This window comes from Marmota flaviventris, chromosome 5, assembly GCF_047511675.1.
Source record: "Marmota flaviventris isolate mMarFla1 chromosome 5, mMarFla1.hap1, whole genome shotgun sequence".
Classification (NCBI taxonomy): domain Eukaryota; kingdom Metazoa; phylum Chordata; class Mammalia; order Rodentia; family Sciuridae; genus Marmota; species Marmota flaviventris.
Genome location: NC_092502.1, coordinates 113,610,237 through 113,627,024, shown reverse-complemented (window position 1 = coordinate 113,627,024; position 16,788 = coordinate 113,610,237). Strand labels below are relative to the sequence as shown.

The 16,788-nt window shown below is 41.8% G+C and overlaps 1 pseudogene; it reads left to right on the top strand.

Moving 5' to 3' along the window:
• The first annotated feature begins 662 nt into the window (after window positions 1-662).
• On the top strand, window positions 663-1,960 carry LOC114105224 (ras-related protein Rab-1A pseudogene; annotated as a pseudogene).
• The last annotated feature ends 14,828 nt before the right edge of the window (window positions 1,961-16,788 follow it).

Below are 16,788 nucleotides of genomic sequence, written 5' to 3'. Positions count from 1 at the left end.
TTATATATATATATATATTCATATATATGTTTGTTTCTCAAAACACCTTACAAAGCTGATACTTGTATCAGTTTCCTCTTGCTGTATAACAGAGCCCCACAAATCACATGGCTTAAAACAATCCCTGTGTATTATCTTACAGTTCTCTATTTTGGAAATATGGGTATGGCCTGGTTGAGTCCTCTGCTCAGGGTCTTACAAGGTCAAAATCGAGGTGTTAACTGAACTGCATCTTCTTCTGGAGGCTGTGGGGAATAATCCATTTCCAAGCTCACTTGGGCCATTAGCTGAATTCAGTTCCTTGAAGTTACAGGGTGACAGTCTCCCTTTGTTGTCAGCTGTCATCTGGTCCTTGAGAGCTCCTATTTTCCTTGCCACTTGGACCCTATTGGTGGTTCACAGCACGGTTGTGCTGCTTCTTGGAAGCTGGTAGGAGTGCATCACTCTGATAGCTTCCTTTGGGTAATGTCCCCTTCTTAGAGTTATCAGTACCATATAACCTAATCATGGGAGTAGCACTCATCATATTCACAGTCCTGGAGGTTATGCAGAGTGTGTACAGATCTTGGAGACATCTTAGAATTTTACCTACCTCAAATCAATTGTTAACATCTTCAGTTTATAAGTGAAGAAACAGACCAGAAAAGTTAAGCTCATTTTGGGTGGAAGCGATAGCTGAGTGGCGGCGGCTGCTGATTGTGTTCTAAGGGGACGGAGTCGGGGAAGACGTTTGCTCTCCCGGAACAACCTATCTCATTCCTTTCCTTCAATTACCCGTGGCGCGGAGAGTCAGGGCGGCGGCTGCAGCAGCAAGGGCGGCGGTGGCAGCGGCGGCAGCTGCAGTGACATGTCCAGCATGAATCCCGAATATGATTATTTATTCAAGTTACTTCTGATTGGCGACTCCGGGGTTGGAAAGTCTTGCCTCCTTCTTAGGTTTGCAGATGACACATATACAGAAAGCTACATCAGCACAATTGGTGTGGATTTCAAAATAAGAACTATAGAGTTAGATGGGAAAACAATCAAGCTTCAAATATGGGACACAGCAGGCCAAGAAAGATTTCGAACAATCACCTCCAGTTATTACAGAGGAGCCCATGGCATCATAGTTGTGTATGATGTGACAGATCAGGAGTCCTTCAATAATGTTAAACAGTGGCTGCAGGAAATAGATCGTTAGGCTAGTGAAAATGTCAACAAGTTGTTGGTAGGGAACAAATGTGATCTGACCACAAAGAAAGTAGTAGACTACACAACAGCAAAGGAATTTGCTGATTCCCTTGGAATCCCATTTTTGGAAACCAGTGCTACGAACGCAACGAATGTAGAACAGTCTTTCATGACGATGGCAGCTGAGATTAAAAAGCGAATGGGCCCTGGAGCAACAGCTGGTGGCGCAGAGAAGTCCAATGTTAAAATTCAGAGCACTCCAGTCAAGCAGTCAGGTGGAGGTTGCTGCTAAAATTTGCCTCCGTCTTTTTCTCACAGCAATGAATTTGCAATCTGAACCCAAGTGAAAAAACAAAATTGCCTGAATTGTACTGTATGTAGTTGCACTACGACAGATTCTTACCGTCTCCACAAAGGTCAGAGATTGTAAATGGTCAATACTGACTTTTTTTTTATTCTCTTGACTCAAGACAGCTAACTTCATTTTCAGAACTGTTTTAAACCTTTGTGTGCTGGTTTATAAAATAATGTGTGTAATCCTTGTTGCTTTCCTGATACCAGACTGTTTCCCGTGGTTGGTTAGAATATATTTTGTTTTGATGTTTATATTGGCATGTTTAGATGTCGGGTTTAGTCTTCTGAAGATGAAGTTCAGCCATTTTGTATCAAACAGCACAACCAGTGTCTGTCACTTTCCATGCATAAAGTTTAGTGAGATGTTCTATGTAAGATCTGATTTGCTAGTTCTTCCTTGTAGAGTTATAAATGGAAAGATTACACTATCTGATTAATAGTTTCTTCATACTCTGCATATAATTTGTGGCTGCAGAATATTGTAATTTGTTGCACACTATGTAACAAAACAACTGAAGATATGTTTAATAAATATTGTACTTATTGGAAGTAAAAAAAAAAAAAGAAAAGTTAAACTCAAAGTCACACAACAGTAAGTGGGACAGTAAAGCTCTCTGCCTCCAGAACTCATGCTTTTAGCCGTTCTTTTAGATAGCATCTTGCCATTGCTAAGACTTTGCTCTAGAGACCCATGGGACTCTTGAGAAGACTGTTCTCCTGATGCGGGGGGGGGGGGGGGTGAGTAGAGCCAAATAGAAACCCCTGTTTATGGCCATTCATCCATGACCACTGAGGTTGACTTAGTGGAAATACTGTGTCCATGAGTGTTTTTCCTGGGGATTTGATGCTTTAGACCAGTGATAACATTCTGGGGCCCTCAAGTGAGGCCATAAATCGAGGGAATTTCAGTAACCTGCTAGGCTATTGCAAGAGATGATCACATCAAGTGGCCTTTTCAATATTTCTAAAAAGCTGTCATACAGGTACTGGACTATTCTGCTTCCACCCAGGTAAACACGCCACCCCCGTGTATACAGTTCTCTCTCTCCCAATCCTTTAAAAGAGGCATTATGTGGGAGGTCAGCAGGTGTTCGGATGTGCCAGAAGCCCATCTGCAGACAGGTTGAGCCCATGATTCCTGCTGTGCCTCCTTGGGTGGCCACATGCCTGTGTCTCCTGCTTCATGGCCTCTGTGCCCTCCTTTCTGATGGAATGGGTCTGGGCATGGACACTGGGGCTGGGGGCTGGGGAGGCTGGCTTAGCAGGGCTTTGCTCAGACGTGGAGTAAACAGGCAAGATTCCATGCTTGCCTTCTGTGGTCTTTACTCACAGCTGGCCTCTGGGAGAGATTTAGGGGTTGAGTGGAAAATTCAGTTACCCACACTTTGGCTTTTCGTATCCACACCCAGAGGCAATCCTTCAATAGCACGGCTTAGGCTTTTATACAGAAATCAGCAAGAGAGGGCATTCTTTGGTTGGGACTGGCTGTTTACCAGGGACCTGGAATTAGTGGGATTCTTCCATGGAGGCAGGTTTGGGAAGCCTCAAGGCCCTGCTCTCAGAAGCATGATGTAGCTAGCTCTCGACATCTTCTAAACCACGTCTGGTGAATTCTGGGAGGCTTCTGCTCTGCTCCTTAGAAGGCGGTGTCAAGAAGATGAGGAGAAAAGACAGAAGCTCTGTGAGCTTAGTAACACTTACACTATTGCTGTAAGGCTGGGCAATGGCAGCCAGAGGAAGGTTTGTTTGACTTGTTTACTGGGGAGGCTGAGAAGACCCAATCCTGCCCTTCTAGCTTCAAGGATGTAGACTATGGAGGCATCACAGGATGGAATAGAAGGATGGGGATGGTGTAACCGGGAAACAGTGCAAGGCAGGCCAAAGAAAATGGAAGGAGAACATTCCCTGCCAGGCCCTGCAAAGGGAGGAGTGGAAAGCCCCAGTGAGAGCTTCCTTGAGTCCCATGTGCATATGTGACTCTCATGGACTGGGGCTTTCTCCAGCCAGGGCTTGTCTTTATAATCTGACCCTTGCCTCCCTTATGCTTCACTGAGTCCCCCACTTAGATTTTACAGGCCCTTTGCACAAACACATGAAGTCATCTGGAACATCCGATGCCTCTGTGGCTCTCAAACACCTCACATGGCCCTTGTTATAGTTCAGTTGTGGTTTATCCCCCCAAAGATCATGTGTTGGACTCTTCTTCCCTGAGTGGGGTGATGTTAAGTGGTGTTGGAACCTTAAGAGGTGGGGCTGAGTGGGTGGTGGTTAGATAACTGGGGGCACTGTCCTTGGAATGGATTTATGTAGTTCTTGTGGGACCCTGGTTATTTCCTACTGAGAGTTGTTATAAAAGAACGAGCCTGACACTCGAATCTCTCTCTCTCTGGCTTCCTGTCTCACCCCAGATCTCTTCCACATGTGCTCCTACCAGGATGTAGTCCAACATGAAGCCCTCAGTAGAGCTGAGCTGAAGTTGGCACCATGATCTTAAATATTCAAAATTGTTAGCCAAATAAATCTTTTGTCTTTGTCAATTACCAAGCCTCAAATATTTCATTATGGTAAAAGAAAATGGACTAAGACAATTCCAATGTCACTTGACTTTAGAAGTATGGGCAGGAAAACTCCACACTTACCCTTCCTAGCTCTCTTCTCTTTCATGGGGGATTGATATTTATAAACCACACTCCCTTCCTGTTATGTCTGCCAACACTCTTATAGGAAAGAGACTGAAGTCAGGAGCAGGTGGGGATCTACGGTGTCTGTTTCGGTGGCGTCTCTGGCAGCAGTCAGTGGGGACATGTGACTGTGGGGGCTGTGTCCTTCCATGTTATGATGGCATCAGCAGTACCAGCAGGCCCATGAGCTCCAATGGGCAGCATAGGTAGCTCAGCCACCAACAGAGCCGGGGTGCAGGTTCTGCCCACAGGTAGCAGCTACTTTCTTTTTCTTTTTTCATAGCTTTATTGAGGTAAAATGGAAGTACAATAAAATGCACGTATTTGAAGTATGCAATTTGATCAGTTTTGACATGTATGTAACCAATACAATCAACACAAAAAGCATTTCCATTATTTTTTTTTTAAATTTGAAATCATGCAGACTGTGTTTCCTTTATGATTTATTACATTAGAAATCAATCACCATAAGACATAGAGATCCCAACTCCCACATGTCAATGACTTCAAAATTAAACTGCACACATAAGTATCTCAGATGTCAAGGAAGAAAGCACAAGAAAAGGAAATAAAAAGTGCTTTGAACTAAGTGATAATAAAGGCTTAAAATATCAGGATCTATGGGATGAAACAGTATTGAGATGAACATTTATAACTTAAAATACTTGTATCAGAAAGAATCTAGAATAACAAGCAAATTATTTTCAAATTATGTAGTCAGAAGGAAAAATACAAGAGTAGGAGCAGAAATATATGAAATAGAAGAAAAATAATACAGCTAAAATTTGATAAAAAAAATAAAAAGCAAGAACACAAAAATTAATAATAATGGAAAGGGAGCTATCAAAATAACACTACAGATGCTAAAAACATATTAAGGTAATATTACAATTGCATGCCAACATATGTGATAGCTTACATAACATGGTCTATATTAGAGAAGGATCCATGGGAGGAGCTACTTTCTGATCTTTGATCACAACCCCTTCTTCCTTGTACTCTTTCTCATAGGTCTAAATTCAGTCACATGCTGTTTAGGAACCAATCACTGGGAAGGTATAGAAATGGCACACACACCTCTTCACTTGTATTCTTTCAGCTCTCCTCTCAATGCTATAGCCAATTCCCTGCTTTGGTCCTGCCTCTTCATAACATCCCCAGAGGCTTTGTTTCCCTGTGCCAATGCATCCCCCCACCACAGCTCTGTGGAGCCTTACTTTCATGGTTAAGAACCATTAACATTATTGTTTCAGGGCTGGGGTTTTAAAAGACAAATGATCAAGAAACCAGGGATGTTTCGATAAACTGTAGTAATTGAAGCCAGGGAGGGAAGTGTGGGCCAGGGAACCGCAACAGGAATTTGTATCTGAACTCGGTTCTGACTGGCCTGTCCTCATACTCATCAAGGTGCTATCGAGTAGATAAGCTTTGTCAAAATGTGACTGAATCTGTGAGTCGAGGTGTAAGGAACTTGAACTGACACTATTTGCTTTACCGATATTCCTTAATCCATGCTATGTCTTACAGACAAAGGGGGATGGTTGATGGGCAGATGGTTTACTTTAGAGAGTCAGAATCCGAGTAATTAAATGATACTTAAATTAAATGCACATTTAAATTAAAAACACATATTTTGTATATTATTTTGGATTATATGGTACAGATGAGATGATTTTGATTATGAGTAAATAACAGCATATAAACCTCAAAAGGAAAAAAAAAAAACAAAGAGAGCACACTGGGTTCATGTGACTAGAAGACTAGGACGTCAGTGCTGGCTTAAACCAGGGGCTCCTGCTCCATTTTCCTTAGCTGCTCTTGGCCCTGCTGGTCTCTGGCTTCTGGGATTAGAGTTGGTTCTAGTCTGCATCTGACAATGTCCAGAACAAGAGAGTAAGGGTTGCTTCTGTGAGAATGAGAAGATCTTATAAAAACTTTTTCTCATGTCTCATAGGTCTAAATTCAGTCACTTGCTGTTCAGGAACCAATCACTGGGAAGGGATAGAAATGGCATTACCTTTAGAACATTCTAGAAGTGGGAATGAGGTCTGCTTTTCCATATGGACTTCATGAAGGTGGGTGCTTCCCTGAAGGAGATCAGGGTTCATTTGGGGAGAAAGAAGAGGGAAAGGGATACTCGAGTGATTAGACTGTTGTGGACTGGCAGGGTGGATATCATAGGTCCCTCTACTGCTCTTGACTCTGAAGGACCCTTCATGTCACCTTCATGCAGGTGTAGCTGATTGCTTGCCAGTTTTACTCATTCAACAAACATGTATTGAACCATCATGCCTGTGCTCAATACGATGCTAAATGTTAGAGAGAAAAGCAGTAATAAAAATATTGTCCTGTCCCTTGAGGATTTTACAGTCCAGTGGAGGAAATGTATAGGTAAATAAAATTACAAAGAGAAATACATGACAAATTCGTTGAACAGAGATAAAGCAAAGCTTTATAAAAACCCAGAGGAAGAAGCAACAAAATCTATGGGGAAGGAGACTGAGGGGGCAAGTAGACACCTGAGGAGATGTGGGAGGACACAGCCATGGGGAAGAGCATGTGCAAGGACACAGAGGCACGGAAAGAGGGTGGAAAGTTCCAAGAGGTCTGAGTCCTGGGTGTGCATGATGCATGGTGGTGAGCACCTGGGAGATGGTGAGAGGTGAGCCCCAGGATCCAGGTTATGGGGAGACCCAGACTTCATCCTGTACATGAGGACACGGGGCAGGTGTGAAAAGCATGTCGTGGCTTTGTGCTCAGAATGAACTGGAGGAGGCAGGGAGGTCATTTCCACAACCAGGTGAGAAATAAAGGAATGAGAGTCTGGACTGAGGCGGGGATGGAGGGACTGGAACAGGCAGAGACTCAGAAGGAACCAGCAGGGTGTGGCAACTGCCTAGAAGCAGAGAGGTGAGATAGAGGAGGGGCTGGAGATGAAATGAGCATAGAGTAGCTGCTTGAGTGTCTGGGTGGTGACAATGTCATTAATTGACACAGGGAGTCCAGCAGGAGGAGGAGCAAGTTTGGGGGAAGACAAGTTCAGTTTTGGTCTGATGAGGATGAGAGGCTTGCAGCACATCTCAGTGGTCCTTCCAGTGGCCACCAGGGCCACCAGTCTGGAGATGAGGAAGGGGTTCTTGTGGTGAGCAGGGCAGGAGGGATGCTTGAAATAGAAGGTCAGGAAAGGTCATTCTAGGAGGAAGCATTCAGAGATGCTTGAATGAAAGCACAGAGCAAGGTGTGAAAATGTTTCACACAGCACCTGGCGGGTTCCCCTGGGCACTGTTCCTAACGTTGTAGAGCTATGGAGTCAAGCATTGAGAGGAAAATGTTCACTGACCATGAAGGCAAGACCTCCTCTGTCTTTCTTGGGGTCTGTGATGCTGAAGGCTCCCACCTGTGAACTCCTGGGAAGTTATTGGCCCTGATGTTGAGGTGTGCTTTGACTACAGGATCCCCCAACATCCAGTTAGGTATGTCTCCTTCTCCCTGCTCCAACCCCCAATTCCCTATTGATAGGGCACCAGAGCATTCCAGGTCTGCATGAGGTATGGCTTAGCCCAGATCTACAGCCCTGAGCGCCACTTGGTGCAGTAATTACTTCTGAACACTAGGGGGTTCTCCTGAGAACCCAAATCAGCCTGGATGGGTGAGGTGGAGGGAAAGGTGTCCTCTGAGGGTGGTTTCTTGTAGGAATTGATACAGGGTTTGAAGCTTATTGAAGTTCAAATCATACTTCTAGTTTGGGCTCCAAAGCCTCCTCATCTGGTAAACGCAATGGCTAAGATAAGAAATCTCATAGGCAATTCATTTCTTTTCTTTATGTTGAACCAATGAATGAACAAGTACTTTTGAAAAATCCCAGGAGAATTCTTGAAAAAACGGATAAGTAAAGCCATTGCTGTTTTTCAATACTCAGGTAAGTTCCACCTGAGCATTTTCCTGCCACTGCTGTTATCTAGCTTCCTGATAATAAAGGCCTCATAGGAGACCAGTAGAGTCGAGGAGTGGACCAGGGGGAGGGATAAAGAGAGGGAGAGGGAAGAAACTGGGGAATATATCTGGTCGAATTATGTTAGTGCCTGTATAAATATAGAATAAAAAAATCTCACTGTCATGCATAATTATGATGCACCAATTACAAAAGAAGAAAACCCCATAAAGTATTACTATGGTCAACAACAACAAAAGAAAATGAAGGTCATTCTATTTCCCCTCCTATTTAAAAATATAATAAATGTATTTTATTTAATTGTTTCATTAAAAAAAGGGCACAATTGGAGAGGGTGTCTCAGAACAGAAGCTTGTAACCTGCACTCTGAGCTTTGTAGGATATGTTGGAAAAATAACCCTTGCTAAGATGAAGCCTCGCTGTCAGTGAGTATGTTGACCTAGTAAGGTGGAGTTTATGCTAGCCAGGTTGACATGATGAAATGTCAAAAACTAGTGAGTTCACTGGGTAAAGAAAGAACAGCTACTCTTCTTGGATAAAAAGCACTTTTAAAAGTCTTATTAATTTCAAAAGGAAATTTGCTGTTCATTTCTTGAAGGAGGTTGTTCTCTAGTGCCATATACTGCCTACTCTGGTAGGCCCGTACCAGGCAATATGTCTTAGATTATTGGCCCACAAACGAGATATTCTTGCAGCTGCAGTCATCTACTGTGTCTTTAAGAAGCAGGCTTACGGTAAGCACCAATTTAAACAAAAATGAAAAAATACAACAGACCTGAGGATGGTTGGTCTCTTTTCTTCTGTTTTTGCTGTTACCGTTTTCTGCCACTGGATATAATTTCTCAAGTTTTGGCCCATCAGGAATGGACCAGTGAAGACCAGTACAGGCAAAAACCTGTACTCGGACCAATAGGCAAGTTTGGTTAATCCATTGTTTTGCTATCCTAAATACACCCACAAAGGCTTTCATCTCTGATCCACTAGATGTCACTAAATATCAAGCTTCTTAGTTGGAGGATTGGCTACCCGCTGCCCCTCCATCTATTAATATTTTAAACTGTATTTGTACTGTGTACATTTTCCACATTGAATCTCTTGTATTTCATATGACATTCATTCCTAGGAACACAGCTTCATCCTGTTTGACTTAAGCTAGCTCTTCTTTGGTAGGGATGGCTCCCCTGGCTCCTCCTTACATGGCAAGTGAAATCAGATTTCATTTGTTAGTAACATCCTGGCAAAGAGGTGCGTGACTCTGTTTTTTTTTTTTTTTAATTTTTTATGCTGACCCAATGTATTAGCAATGGAAGCTTGATCTCCTTGCTTATAGTTTAGTCTCCTCTAAATGTCTGACCCTTTCATAGAGGTCACTTTGGCCATCTAGGGCCTTCAGACAGGGCTACTATATAAACCCTTTTGGGGGGTATAGAAGCCCACTGGTTGAGAGACCTCTGTGGGGAAGGTCATTGCTAGAACAAAACCCCTTTCTTTGGAGCTCCTTAATCCCTTTATCTTTCTCCAGGCTTCCTTGTCATATTTTCTATGACAGCTCTCAGGGGACTAAGGCCAGCAGAATTTTCTACGCCTTGGGAATATCTATCCCCATCAGTAATTCAGACAGTAGGAAGGAGAACTTGTCGTGTGTCTCCAGGGAGACCCTTCAATTGTGCATTTGATGTCGACAGCTTTCTCTGTCATGAAGAATGGAACTGAGGGGTATATGGATCACACAGTCCAATGATCAAACTTGGGAGTTTTATCAGGATTTATACTTACAAAGCCCTTTCACATTCATCACCTTATTTTGTTCTCACAACCATCTATTAAGAGAAGGCAGGATGGATGTTTTTGTTTCCATTCTGCACAAGAGGAAATAGAAGCTCAGAGAGGTTAAGTGGCTTGCCCAAGGTCTCCCAGCTATAAATGGAGGTGTCATGACACTTGCATCTTCAGGTTGCTGGACTCTTAGCACTTCCCTTTCCCGTGACACCAGGCTGCTTCCTGCCGTGCAATTGTTAAGGGTTACAAGAAGTGGACCTTCTATCCAGGCTGCTGCTTCTAAGCTGGAAAGGAAGCAAAGAACTGGTGCTAAAATATTCAGGGGAAGAGCAGAGGCATCCCTGGTCCCTCTTCTGCCCACTACCCACCTTCCCAAGGCATCCGCCCAAGGCACACCATCATCTGGGTGGTTAGCATGGCTTGATGAAATTGTTATTTAAGAGATGTGGAAAAAACATGGGGAGTGCAGAGGAAGCCTATAAAAATACTTCAACAATTTCAGGGTCCTTTGAGAAGAAAAAGGGTTCAAGATACGGTGTTTGTTTCATTTAGAAAACACGAGAAAGAACACTTGAATATTGTTGTCAAGTCCAACACAGAATGTGTCCTCTCCTTGGGGTGTAAAAAGAGGTGGGAAGGTAGACTGGGGCAGTGGGGACAATACCAGGGCAGGATAAGGTTACTGTCTTCTTGGGACTCTGAGGGTCAGGCATGGCGGGTGTGGAGGTACTAGGAGACATCTTCTGTCAATATCAGGAGCTATGCTTGACTGAACTACATCTATAAAGCATTTTGCCCACCTTATGAAAACTACTAGCTAATCACTAAAATAATCTGTTAGTCTGTTGAGTGGGACCCCTTTCCTGATGAATAGAGACTTTAAAAAATACTGCTTAATCAATGTTGACGAGTAGGCTAATTTTCAACCACAGCCAATATTTGACTGTGAATTAGCTACTTATCAGCCACGGCTGCTGGAACTAAAGGCACCTGTCAGGGGTTATTTCTGAAAGAGGTCTTACCTGCAAAGTTCATATTTGTGAATTCCAAAGAAGCTTGATTTTTCAGGTACTTTCTGAAATTCTGGTCTTTTCACCAGATGCCTAATTATTTCTCAGGTTTAGCCTGAGTGCCATTTGAGAAAGAGGCAGCAATGTTTGCCTTCAATTTCCAGGGTTGGTTTTGCAAGACTAGCCCCTCAGTTCTCATTAGAGCCACTGGTTCTTGACCTTGGCTGCACAGGAGAATTGCTTGGTGAGCTTTAAAAAATTGCTGATACCAGGGCTCCACCTCCGGATGTTCCAATTTAATTGGTTTGGGGTGGAGCCCAGCGCTGGTATTTTTAATCACTGCCCCAGATGACCAAATGTGTAGTGTTGGGAAGCACTGGTGAGCTGATTATAGGATGCCTGTCTCACAGGCATGGGTACCCAAGAATTCCAGTTAGCCTAGTTTTCTATTCTATTATTTGGCTTCAATGAAAGAAATTTGATCCAAATATCTTAAGGGCCAACTTCCACTAGTCAGTAATTATATATATATATATATATATATATATATATATATATATATATATATATATATATATATAGTTGTAGATGGACACAATACCTTTATTTTACTTAGTTATTTTTATGTGGTGCTGAGGATCAAACCCAGTGCCTTGCATGTGCTAGGCAAGTGCTCTACCACTGAGCCATCCCAGCCCCAATAATTCTTTTTTTTTTTTTTTAAAACAAAAAAGCACAGTTCAGGGCTAAAATGGAACATCCACCATCACCTAGATATAGTTTGCATCACAATTTAATCCAGCATTTCTCTAGGTGCATTCTTTTCACCATTCATATCAGAATGACCTAGATGCTTGTTAGCATGCAGATTCCTGAACCTCATTCTAGACCTTCTGCATGAATGCTCTTGGGTGGAAGCCCAGAAATCTGCATTACAGCAATTGCTCCAGGGCATTTTGGTGAGAGTAAGCACTGAGGTTAACTGTTTTCAATTAGTATTAACCTGTTCCTCCTGAGGACATTAGTGAATCTTAGAGCTTATGGTCAGTTTTGTTTTTGTTCTTTTGTTCTTGCAGTTGCAAAGCTTCTTGCTTTGTAGCTCTCCATCAATGTCTCCATCAGACCATAGACTTTTTTCTTTATAGGCTATTGGCTGCTGAGCAGGTCAGTCTCATTTAACCTCGCTGGCATTTCTGACCAACTAAAAGGTCCCTTATTCTTGCCTCACTTCCATCTCAAAGCAGCAAAGAAAGAAAAATGAAGTAGCAGCATGATGTCACAGGTCTTCTTAAGAACCGCAGGATTGTCTACTTCCAATTAGCAGTTTTCCTGACAGCTGGTCTCTGAGTCTCTCCAAGCTTGTCTTGCTTTCAGGTTTCCAGCTGCTTAGTGTTTGCTGATTTGTTTGCATCAAATGGTCCCTTAATAACTGTCTTGCACAGGATCAAACACCTCTGCTTTTTGGTATAGTTTTTTTTTTTTTCCTGAGGAGTTTGGAGTTATAAGGCCAAGCTCAACCCATGATATTGAAAACCTATGATTAGAGAGCATTATAGATTAGCTGTGAAATGGGTTATCTATGTATATGAAATTTCTCAGATTCTTGCTCTGCTATTGTCCCTCTCCTGGTTCTGGCCTTTCTAACAACAAATAGATTCTGGGTAGCTTCCTCATGCTTCTACTATCATATCTTCTTAAAAGAAAGCTGTCTTGATTCTAGTTCTAGTTCTCAGACTGAAGAATTAAGGTGATGACTTCTAAGGTCATTTCAAGAGATTCTATTCATACCTAAGTCCCATAAAAATACCAGAAAAGTAAAAAAAAAAGTCAAATTAAAAAGAACCAAGTATAGTCATGGGAATGAAAGTTCTACAGAGAGTCTATAGTATAATTTAGACATGGATAGGAAGAAAATTAGTGATTTGAAAGATAGAACTGGCAGAGTTTTCTATATGTAGTACAGAGAGATAAAGAAGTAGAACTATAATGGAAATTTGGAGGTGTGGAGAATAGGATGAGAAATTCCAACTTTTATATCTAACAGGAATTCTATAAGCAAAGGACAGAGATAATAATGGAAAGCCAAGATTTAAAGAAATGATGACTGAGTATTTTATAAAATATGGAGACATCAAGTTCTAAAAATAAAACATCAGAATTCCAAGAACTGAAAAAGGAAAAAAAATCTTTTAGTGGGTCCTATTGTGGTGAAATGGCAGAATACGAAATCCTAAAATCCTCTAGGATAACTACAAGGCACAAGCAATCACACTGACAGCAGACTTCTCTCATTAGTAGGTGCCAGAAGGCAATGGATACTATTCTGAAAGCAGAATTTCATCTCCAGCTGATAAAAAGTAACCTATGTCCATCTAAACATTGCTTTACTCTTTTGGTCAGTTTTAGTGGCCTCCGGGGATTAATGTGAAATTTCCTTCAACGCAATCTTGCTACCAGGCAGGATGTGATAATGAAACCAAGTCACAAACTAAACTCCTCCTCACATCTTTTTTTTTTTTGGTAAGTAAGCACAAATAATTGTCATATTTGATTTTATAAAGTCAATGAAATTTTAATTCTCCATCCTTTAGCGATTTCTACCGATGACCTGTATAAAATACTCTCTAGAGGCAGATGTGATGATATTCCAAAAGCAGGATCAGTTTGACCTTTTCTGTTGGAGCTAGTGCAACAGAGTCTCCTAGTACGTGGTAGTATGTAGGTCAAAGGGAACCCATTGCTGTGCAGGGATGGAAGCCTTGGGGTTGGCCTCTTTAGATACTCTGTTCATGCAGGAACAATGAAGATGTTTCTGTGACATTTTCCACCACTCCACATAGCTTGACCACCAATTATTTCAACAATGAAAAGATATTTCTATATCATTATGTTAATGACAATTCTCTTTGTAATTTTAGTAGTATTGATAGGGCCTGCTGAAGTTGCCTCTAGAGGGTGGAGACTTGAATGAAGTCTTTCAAATTCTAATTAACCACCCTTCAAGGGTTTATTATTGACTAGGGTACTTCTAATCTTAACCAATAGATTATACCTGGCTTATGTTAGTAGATAAATGTCATGCTATATTTGCTCAAATACTGTAAAGCCATTCATAGACCATATAACACCAGTCAAATGATATTTAAAAAAATTTATGGTTGTAGATGGACAGCATGTCTTTATTTTATTTGTTTATTTTTTTATGTGGTGCTAAGGATTAAACTCAGTGCCTCACACATGCCAGGCAAGTGTTCTGCCACCGAGCCACAGTGCCAGCCCCAAATGATATTTTAAAAGGAAAAAATAAGGATATTTTCAGACTGAAAGAACTTGGAGAGTTTACTACTCAGAAATAGTAGAATGTGCTAAAGCAAAAATAAAACAAACCTGGAAGAAAAGTATGGGACACAAGAAGCAAACAATAATGCATATGTTTACAGGAAAGTATAAATAAACTTCTGGTCATGAGATAACAAAGGCTTGGAGCTGGTTAGTCGGGGAGGGAAGTTACTGCTTGCTAAGGCTTGGGAGGTAGATAGAGATTCCAAATAGCTTTATACTTGTTTGCAAGAACACAAAGTTAAGAATCTACTTTAAAATCCAAAGAGCAGCTTCTGAAATAATAGAAAGTAAAAAATTTATTCCAGGAGTAGGAGAGAGGACCAAGAGTATAAAACTATAGAAAAAAAACGCCTGAAAGATAATGCACTAAAATCATGGTAACGATTGAGAGTGAAGGTTGAGGGGTGAGAGTGAAGAGGTGGATGAGGCTCACAGACAACAGACAAAATCATTCTGCATGGTGGGAGTGTGGAGCTTATAAATATTATTGTTTGCATTATTTTCAAAAAAATTCCTAAAACAAGAAAAACACAGGTTGAAACTTTGGATCAACCTCAGGGCAATAGCCTGGAGATAATCAAAGACTTGGATGAAAGGCACATAGACTGAGCACCTTGAGAACAAGTACCACATATTTTAACTGTTGTGTTAAGCTCATAGTAGGTTCTCGATAAATGGTTGTAAGTTCATGTTTGAACACTCAACGGCTTTCTCCTGGGAATTCCAACCCACATGAACAACTATCTTTCTCTGAAAGTCCAAGACCACTTTTGAGACTCCCTGCTGTTCCCTTTCTTGATCTGCTCCTCCTGAGATTCCTGTCCAGTGCACCCTGACATGATTATAACTCTTTTCCTCAACTCAGAATGTCTGAACTTCATGTGTTTTCAGGTCCTTTGGGCTTACAAACCTTACTGAAGAACATCTCATGAATTCCAGGGAACACTGAGGAACACCCCATTCACACAGCTCCTTGCCATGGCTGCCCTGAGCCTGGGAGGAGGGTGCATATTTCACCTTCATCTACCTGGGCTGAGTTCCTTGCCTTCCTGGGGGTTATGTCAGCCTTCATTTTTTCTTTGTAAAAGTGTATTCATCCTTTGTCCATGACTCCAAGAGAACCTTCACTATTGGAGAAAAAAATATTCTGCCACTTAGAGATACTCCCCCCAAATGGGATGCCTAAAGAAATGACTTTCAGGTTCAGGAAGTGGTCAGTCTGGATGGCAACCAATGGATTAGGCAGGAAGGCCTAGGATCGTCCTAGTGCTGAGACTCGAAGGTTCTGGACTGTTGGTGCTAACCTCTGGAACCAGGTCAAACACCAGAAAACATGTTTGTATCGGGGGCCTCTGAGCAACTAATAAATGCTTCATGCAAAGAACTGACATCATAGCTGGGGATTCTGAGGTCAGATATCTTGTCAGGTTGGTGGAGACCTTTTGGATGCCTCTGAGAAAAGTCCATTCTAGACAATCATGAATATCTGAGTATAAGGGTCTAATACTGCTGCTTCTCCAAGCAGTCCAGAACTGACCAGGGACTTGTGTTAGGGAAAGCTGTTCACTTTGCAGTTTCAGAAGAAGTGAAATCCTTTCTGAGCTCTTCGATGGCATATCTGGAAATTAAACTTATTTCACGGTTGTTTGGAATTTAAGTTCACAGTGTCCATTTGGTATTTATTATACATGGCCTTACTTTAAGAATTATTATTAGGCAAACAGGTTTTAATTCCTCAATTCACTTATTATCATTAGGGGGAGGAACTGTGCCATGCTTTGTATCACCTACAGTATCTAGCAGAGAGAATTCTGCTAGATACATTTGGGTTGGAGCTCAATGACCATTTGTTGCATCATTGCTAGAGGCCAGCATAAAACCTGATAGAAATCATTCAGGGTAAGCTCATTTTAAAGGATTCTTTCTTTCTGCGTGAGTGTGATGCTGGGAATTGAACCCATGGCCTTGTGCACACTAGGCAATTATTCTACCAATGAACAACTTTCCTCCATCCCAGGTTAAGCTTATTTTAAAGATGATAGTCAGTATGTCTTGGACAAGAGCTCTGTTTTATTTTTGTTTCTTTACTCCTATGTCTCCACAATCGACTTTTATGTGTTCTTCTGTGTCTCACAGGATTGTTAGGCATCCACACTAAGTACAAAGCTGGGGATGACATTTAAGAATGGAATTTGGCCAATCAGTTCCAAACCAGTTAAGATAGCAAATATAACACAGAGAGAAAATTCAATATTTAAAGTCATGCTCTGCAAGGCAGACCTCAAAATAAAGGTTTGAGTCCACTAGTTTATCCAGCAGGTCACCAGGAACTACCTGGTGGTTGGGAGATGGGAGAGGATGGGAAGATGGGAGGGAGTCAGAAGAAGGTGAGTGAGGATCAGATACCACTAAAGGCAACTAGAGCTCAGGCTTGCAGGATAATGTGGGAAGACAGCGCAGGACTTTCCACAGTTATTCTATGGTATAGATAACTGTG